We start from the raw sequence: 8,537 nt of genomic DNA, 5'->3' as shown, positions 1-8,537 counted from the left end.
ATAGATGGGATATAAAGAATTTATTGTATATATAAACAAAATGAAATAATAGCTATAAAAGATGAAATACTGTAGTTTGTTGCAAGTTGAATGAAACTGAAGGGCATCTTGTTAAGAGAAATAAATTACAGGTATAAGGGCAAATACTAGCAAATCTCAACCATCTGTAGTATTTAGAGAAATAAAATAAGATACCAGAAAATATCAAACAATGACAAAGTTTTATCCTTTGATTGCAAAACTAAAACTGACAAAAAGTGGGATGAATGGAGGGAGGGAGGAAACAGATTAGAAGTACCACAGGATAACGGTTGTGTCTTATACACTTTGGTAGCATCCAAGGTGCAATAAATTTGCACATAAAAATAGCACTGTCCTCCCATTGTTGATCAATTTGCTCGAGCGGGCCCAGTAACGTCTCCATTGTGAGACCTGTTATTACTGTGTTTGGCATATCGAATATGTCACGGGTAACTTGCCAGGCTTTGCCTTGAGGGCGAAATTCTCTCAGTAGCTTGCCGGCCTCTCTGAGAAGGGGCAGAGGAATAGAACCCGGCTTGGCCAGGCCAGCAGCTTGCAAGGCAAATGCTCTACCACTGTGCTATGGCTCCAGTCATAAAAATATATGTGCATTACTGTCACTGTCACTGTTCTCCCGTTGTTCATCAATTTACTTGAGTGGGCCAAGTAACGTTTCCATTGTGACAATTGTTACTGTGTTTGGCATATCAAATACTTCACGGGTAGCTTGCCAGGCTTTGTCATGTGTGCAAGATACTCTCGGTAGCTTGCCGGGCTCTCCAAGAGGGGCAAAGGAATTGAACTCGGATCAGCCATGTTGGCCGCTTGCAAGGCAAACGCCCTACCCGCTGCTCTATCGCTCCAGCCCATATGTGCATATATATATATATATATATGATATATATATATACATACACACTATAAAAACCTAGACAACAATAAATAAGATATTATGCATCGTGGAGCTTTACTCAAATGTTTGGAAGATTCATAATCTTTTTGACAGTATTTTACTTATGCAAATTTGAGCTAATTTAAATAAACTTTAGAAAATGTAATTCTATTTGTACTACTCATTTCTTACTAACTACACCCACCCAACACACACACATATAGTGGGTAGTTTGCTATCCTTATATAATGACAACTGGGATTAATCCTTGGCACCACATATGGTACCCTGAAATTCACCAGGAAGGATTAGTCACTGAAGACAGGAGTAAGCCTGTAACACTGCCAAGTTTGTCAAACCCCAAAAATACATATAGTTTTTTCTACTAAGGAATATGTAGTTTATTTTAATACTGTGCGCTTCATTCAATAAATCAGTTTTCTATTATTTTGAAAGTGTTTATTGACTATTTGTCTACATCTAGTCAGTGTTCCCATAACATGCACACTAATAATATTACCAAAATTGTAATAGCATGAATAGTAAGCACAATATATTATTTTAAGCCATTAGTTGCCATATCTATTTATTGTGAAGTCAGTGAAATAAGTGAATAGATGTCTCTTGCTTAACTAACTCTGTTAAAATTTATTTCTTTGAAACAACAATTTCAGGTAAAGCAGAGGAACTAGTATTTTTTAGGATTTTGTACAAAACGGCATTAATATTAACAGCTTATAACAAGTTAGTTTTGTAGAGTTATGAAATAATTTAATTTATATTTACATTTAAGCCATCAGTATTTGTATTGGTTTGTGACTTCATTTGGCTATGAACACATTAGTGTAGCTAATAGAAACAGGAAAATAGAACATGTTTAGCTGTGTTTTCTCAATCGTCCATGAAAAATACATGTTCTGAGACTGGAGTGATAGCGCAGCGGGTAGGGAGTTGGCCTGGCACATGGCCGACCCGGGTTAGATTCCCAGCATCCCTTGTGGTGGTTCCCTGAGCACTGCAAGGGGTAATTCTTTAGTGCAGAGCCAGGAGTAACCCCTGTGCATCACCAGATGTGACCCAACAAAGCAAAAAAACAAATAAATAATACATGTCTTGGTTACTGTTGGTAAGGTCCTAGCATCTAATCTCAACCTAAACCCTGAGACGGAAACACAGACTCAACGGCTTTTCAGAAATCCTCGTGAATGAAATAAACTCAAACTCATACTGTAGACTATGATTTCTTTTGTTTTTTTGCTGATTTATAGTTTTAACTTTAGCCTTTAAATTTAACACATCTTTATTTTGATTAATGTTATCACTAAGAGACAAGCAGCAATTCTATCTTTTGTACTCATTTCATTAAACCTTTTCTATCAGATTCAGACATTTATGGTTGTGATTTATCTTATAGATTAGTTCACATCAAATGAAATTGTAACTGAAAAAGTTATAACAGATTGAAATGGTGAGGAACTTTTAATATAAATGAGGCTATAAGACAAATATCAAATAGATAATTTTTGTCACTTAATATATTTAAGATATAATAAGTAAAATAGCCATATAGCCCTTAAAGGAAATTTCTAGTTTTATATTTTGGTCAGCTTATTCAGGAAATACAGCTAAATATGTTCTATTTTCCTGTTTCTATTAGCTACACTAATGTGTTTATAGCCAAATGAAGTCACAATTATTTCAAGGCAGATTTACTTTGATTAGATAGGATTTTTCAACTCCAAAAGGACTTTGGTCAGTATCTTTACAAAACTATACAGACACACCAACGTGTGTGTGTGTGTGTGTGTGTGTGTGTTTGTGTGTAGAGAGTATACATAACAGAAAAAATGTTTGTTACTTTTATCTGTTTGATATTAAACAATAATTTTCCTTAAATATTTATTTAATTGATGTATGAACATCGATTAAATATAAGGAACTAGAAGCAAGTAATAAGAATAACTAATACAATTATTTTTGAGTTCATAGTAGTAATCTTTTATAGAACTGCCATTTAAACACTTCTAATCTTATATTTCTAAAAACATTGCCCATGGTAAAACCTAGTCATCGAAAATATTTTCATGCCTAGCATTTCAAAGGTATATTTGTTTGCCAGCTATAAAATTTAATTTCTATAGCTATTTCTAATTTAATTTATAGCTATTTCTATATCTAATTTAATTTCTATGTAAATTTAATTTCTACAGCTATATTAACTACACAGTTGTAATTTATCTGTAAGTTGCATTTATGTATCACTCAAGAAATTAAAGATTAAGTGGTAAGTACAAAACGCTAAAATCAACAAAAATATTCTTCATGTAATATCAAAGCATTGTTTCAGAACTATCAACAATCAAATGGTTTATGTAAATATATGCAAATTTTTATTGAATTTCTTCCTAAGAGGGAAAATATGTATTTTCAAGGTTTACATAATAACCGTTTTTAAAGCCATAAAATCTCTTATACCCTGATAGCATATCTCAGTCTGAAAATTAAATTCACATCAAAAATTATTTTGAAAATCTTCTGAATCAAACCATGGTAGAAAACATGAAATATCTACTTGTGCTTAATTAAAAAAGAAATGTCTTTGATGAAGAAATAGTACAGTGACTAGGGCACTTGCCTTGCATAGAACTAACTCAGGGTTTGATCTCTGGCACCTATTATTGCCCCTCAATCACTGAATGATTCCCTGAGCATAGATTCAGGAATAACTCTTAAGCACAACCCAAGCACAAAAATTTGTAAGTCTACGACTGTACCTCATGGTTTTCACTAATAAAAATTTTAAAAAATGAGTATGAAAAAAGATGTTTCTAACTAGCTAGAGGATTTACAGCATAAGAGAATGTTATTTGGACAGTATTCTTAGGAAGTTAACCTGTAAGGAATTACAATAAGAACAAATTATCTTTTTTCATATAAATGCATTTCTACATTACTGCTGAACTAAAATGCACTATGGTTTCAAAAAAAAAGTCTTAAGCACAGTCATTCTGTCCCCACCCAAATAAATATAAAAATAAATAGGAGACTTTATGAACTTCAAAGATAGATATAGAAGTATAATGATAAGGTTTTGACTTTCTTTGTGATATTTCTTATTTTATGACCTAATTTTATATAGTTTTTATTTTAATTTTTATTTATTCTGTGGGGCTTTCTCTGATCGACTTTGAAGTACATTTGAGCAACAAATATGTATGTAACATAGTCTGGCTCAAATGCACAACAAAGTCTAGCAGAGACCATCATGTTTGGTTCTTTATCTTTTCAGTACACATTTCCCATCCCTACCAATCCCTTCAACCATCATTGACTTAGCAAACCCTTTTCTATCCCAGCTGCCTCTCTCCCCAACTCAGAAGCAGACTTCCAATCGTGGACTAATCTTTCTGGTCCTTGTCTCTATTGTCCTCGGGTGTTAGTCTCATATTATGATAGTTTGTAGTCCACAAAAGAGTGTAGTCAATTCTATGTCTGTCCCTATCTTTCTGACTCATTTAACTTAGCATGATACTCTCCATGGCCATCCACTTATAAGAAAATTTTATGAATTCATCTTTCCTAACAGTGCATAGTGTTCCATTGTGTAGATATACCAATGGAATAGGTATACCAAACATGATGGCCTCTCATTATCTGTAATCTGTATTGCAAACCATAATGCCCACATGTGTAGAGAGAGAGTAATAGGGCAATTGTCCACCATAAAGACAAGGGTTCGTTGTGGGGTGGGTGGATACTGGAGACATTGGTGGTGGAAAATGTACACTGGTGGAGGGATGGGTCTTGTTGATAATTGTATGAGTGAAACTCAAACATGAAAGTTTTGTAACTGTAATTCATGGTGATTCAATAAAAAAAGAGAAAACCTGTACATCAAAATAAAATAAAATAATACTTAATGGCAATACTTGAAAAAAATAAACAAAGTCTAGTGGAAAAAGCCACATGGAAACTAAAAACTCAAGAATGCTGTGAAAACTCCTATAACCTAGTAAAGATCCTGGAATTATCTTGGAAGAAGCATTATTTTTGTGTAAAGAGTCTATCAGGACTCTCAAAGACTTGGGAAATGTATATGAGGAGGATTTTCTGAACAAAGAAGAAAAGTCTAATTCTTCAGTCAGAAGTGTGTCAGCAATATACTCAAACTAGGATTCTAGAATAAGAAAGTTAAATCTATGGGGGCACAGTGCAACATAGAAAATTGATATGATGCCTAGATATAGATTGCAATTTGAGCAGCAATTTATTTTTATTATTTTATTTGTTTGAATTCCACTTGATGGATTTGTTCCACTCACATTTTTGTTAATCTAGTCAACAATATTTATCAGGTATATTGCTGCAAAACTTTCTTTTTTGGTGTGTGTCAGTTTTTTGTTGTTGTTTTAACTAAGGAGAGCTTTATAACAGCAAAATATTTTGAATGCTCAATTTTCCATTTGGAAAGTGTTTACTAACCGAAAGGCATCAATTGAGTAAAGTTCAAAGGAAATTTTGTTCTAATCTGTAATGGTTTCTACTTTTTAGGCAGGGGACAATGAGTGTTACTCAATTGCTGCTTAGTAGACACACAGCAAAATGATAGGGTTTTGACTTTCAATAGTATCAATAGTATTTGCAATACTATTCAAAGGCCGCGCAACATCTTATCATTTCATTCCTGCTTTGGACAAACTGGCAGGCTACCGAATGTAACCTGCCCACACTGCAGAGTCCTGCAAACTCCCAGTGACGTACCCAATATGCAAAATACCAGTAACAATGAAGGGTCTCATTCTCCTAACTCTGAAAGAGCCTTGAATATGGCACTTTCTAAAAAAAAAAAAATCTCAGGGCTAGGATGAAGAGACATTACTGGGGCCTGCTCGAGGCAATGGGCGAATAACAGGATGGTTGTGATTGTGATTGTGATTCAAAGGCAGGTGATGCTTGGGTTTGAATTTTTGGCTCCTAAAAGCAAAGGAAAAGTTTTGGACCTTGAAGCATCTTTCTGACGCTAAGCATTTTTCAAGTCTATTTATATCACAGTCACAGTCCTCCCGTTGTTCATTGATTTGCTCGAACGGGCCCAGTAACGTCTCCGTCTATTTATATATTCCTCTAGTAATATTATTCAAACTATAGTTAAAAAAGAAAAGAGTGGAATCAAATACATCAAAATATTTAAGGGAGTTGATTCTACAATTAGGAATGCAAGAAATTTTAATGTTCTTAAAATTATTTAAAATGCCTTCTGATTATGAAATCTTGAAAATAGAAGCTATAACAGAAGATTTAAATTCGGATATTTATATAATGAGACAACGAAGGTAGAAACAGGAATATTAAAGGAAAATCATTTCAGAATTTAGTTGATGATGTTTTGCTTAAAGGCTGCGGGGAAGAGCTAGTATAGTAGTAAACTTGTATATTATAAAAATACAAGAACAGGAATAAGAGGATGAGGTAAAAAGGAGGGGAAAAAATTCTACCATCTCTGTTTACATGTTTCCCATTGTTGAATTTCTTTCCCAATAATTATTTTAGTGAGTATTATTTATATTACTTATTTTACTTCCTCTTCAACACCGTTTTCTTAGCTTGGGCATATTTTTTAATTTTTTCCAAGATTTTGTGTTCAGACTTCACTATAGGAAAGTTCATATGACTTCCCTGAGAACAGGTCTATGTTCAAACACACAGGGATGAACACCAGAGATTCACGTTTCTGAGCACCAAATAGCAGTTGTTGCTCTGAGTCTAGAAAACTGACTAATCTTCTGTGTGCTTCAAAGTTACTGAACTGCTAAAGATGATCAGGCTTGGGTAGCAAGCGGGTCCTTCGATCACTAGTACTTGTCAATGATTACAGTGTTAAGATTAAACAGGACTGGACACTGACTTGGGAATTCTGCCACATGCCTACTGTGGCACTGGTATTAACATCATGTGGAACTTGGCAGAAACTGAGGACTCTGCTCAGGAGTGTCCCACAGTAGCTAATCATCAAACAGAATTGTGTGGCAAACAGTCTTGCTACGGAGAGCGAAATTCAACATAGCACCCATCAGCAAGTTTGCCAAATATCTCTAAAATAGGATCTGACAGTGACAATGCCATATGTTTTATACATTATAATTTCCCACTTTCTATTCCAGTCTCGAAATTACAGAATCAAAATATCGGGATGTCATGTGTCCAGTGTATGCTCCATTCAAAGACAATGTTCCTCAATTTATAATTTCCTTCTAGAAGGTCAGAGAGATCATTAGAGAGGCTGTATCTGGTTACAAGCTCAACATGATATACTAGGCCCCACTAGGAGAAAACTCCCTGAGCATCACTGAGAGTGCCCGCCACCCCAAAACAAACGATAAAAATATACAAATTACAGGTAGTTGATCTATGGTATGGTTACTTCCCTGGCAAGAGCATCTCTCCAGTTCCCTAGGATTTTGTCCTTTTCACCCTTGTGGCTCTGTAAGTTTTATTCATCAGTGTTTCTGGTATATTCATTAAAATTTGGGATAGCATTATTATAATCATAGGTTCTGAAATTTTGGCCACCATGGAACTGTCTCCAGTATTTCCATGGTATTTAATTATAAATATATGTAAAGACTCATTTATATCTGTCATTTTTTTTTATTTACACTCATAGAAAATGTCCAATGACTTTAAATTAGAGGTGCAGTTAAGTCTCTCAATGTAAATCAGAAGTTAACTAGGAAGAGCATAAAATTTAATTGCAAAGCTAAAGGCATTTCAGTTTTTTGAAATTGAGTAGCAAGACTGAAATTGGAACATTGGTAATATGTTATGGAATATTACTTTATAAATAAATTAATTTTAATGGAAAAAGATAAAGTTTTATATTTCTTCTGAAAAGTGGTAAAATAATGCAATTGAAAGGACTAGAAATATTTACCTGTGTTCTTTCACTGGCACTGGTAGAGGGCTTAAATTTACCTTTTTATTTAATATCTATAATAACTACAATAGAAAAAATTTATTAGTCACATTTTGTGAAAAATTAATATAGTCACACTGCTTGCAGTCATGCAGCTAGTAAACGAGAAGCCACTAAGACAGATCTGACAAAAACTAGATTTTATTCACCAAAAAGCATGATTGTGAAACCTACAGCTTCATTCATACCTGAAAACATGCTGAGTAAATAGTACTTCATCTACATTATTCAATATGTTATGAATGTTATCGGCACTTAATGAAGTCTATATTTGTTAAGTTTAACAGTGTTTACAACCCAGACAGGAATAGGACATGTGCAAGGCCCGGTGTTATTACTAACACTGTTGTTTTTTGTTTTTCAAATATAGGTGCAGTAATATCATACACCAAAAGTATTAACACCGTTTTAACCATACTATCTCAATAACAATAACATTTCTATGAATATATACATATAGTCAAAACAGAAAATTCTGTTGATAATTACTATGTTCTATAGAACTTGATTGGCTGGAGCTATAGCACAGTGGTAGGGCGTTTGCCTTGCACACAGCCAGCCAGGCCGAGCCAGGTTTGATTCCTCCACCCCTCTCAGAGAGCCTGGCAAGCTACTGAGAGTATCTCGCCCGCACAGCGAAGCCTGGCAAGC

Source organism: Sorex fumeus, unplaced genomic scaffold (genome assembly GCF_029834395.1).
Source record: "Sorex fumeus unplaced genomic scaffold, SorFum_2.1 ptg000007l, whole genome shotgun sequence".
NCBI classification, from domain to species: domain Eukaryota; kingdom Metazoa; phylum Chordata; class Mammalia; order Eulipotyphla; family Soricidae; genus Sorex; species Sorex fumeus.
Note: the sequence above shows the minus strand (reverse complement) of the source record.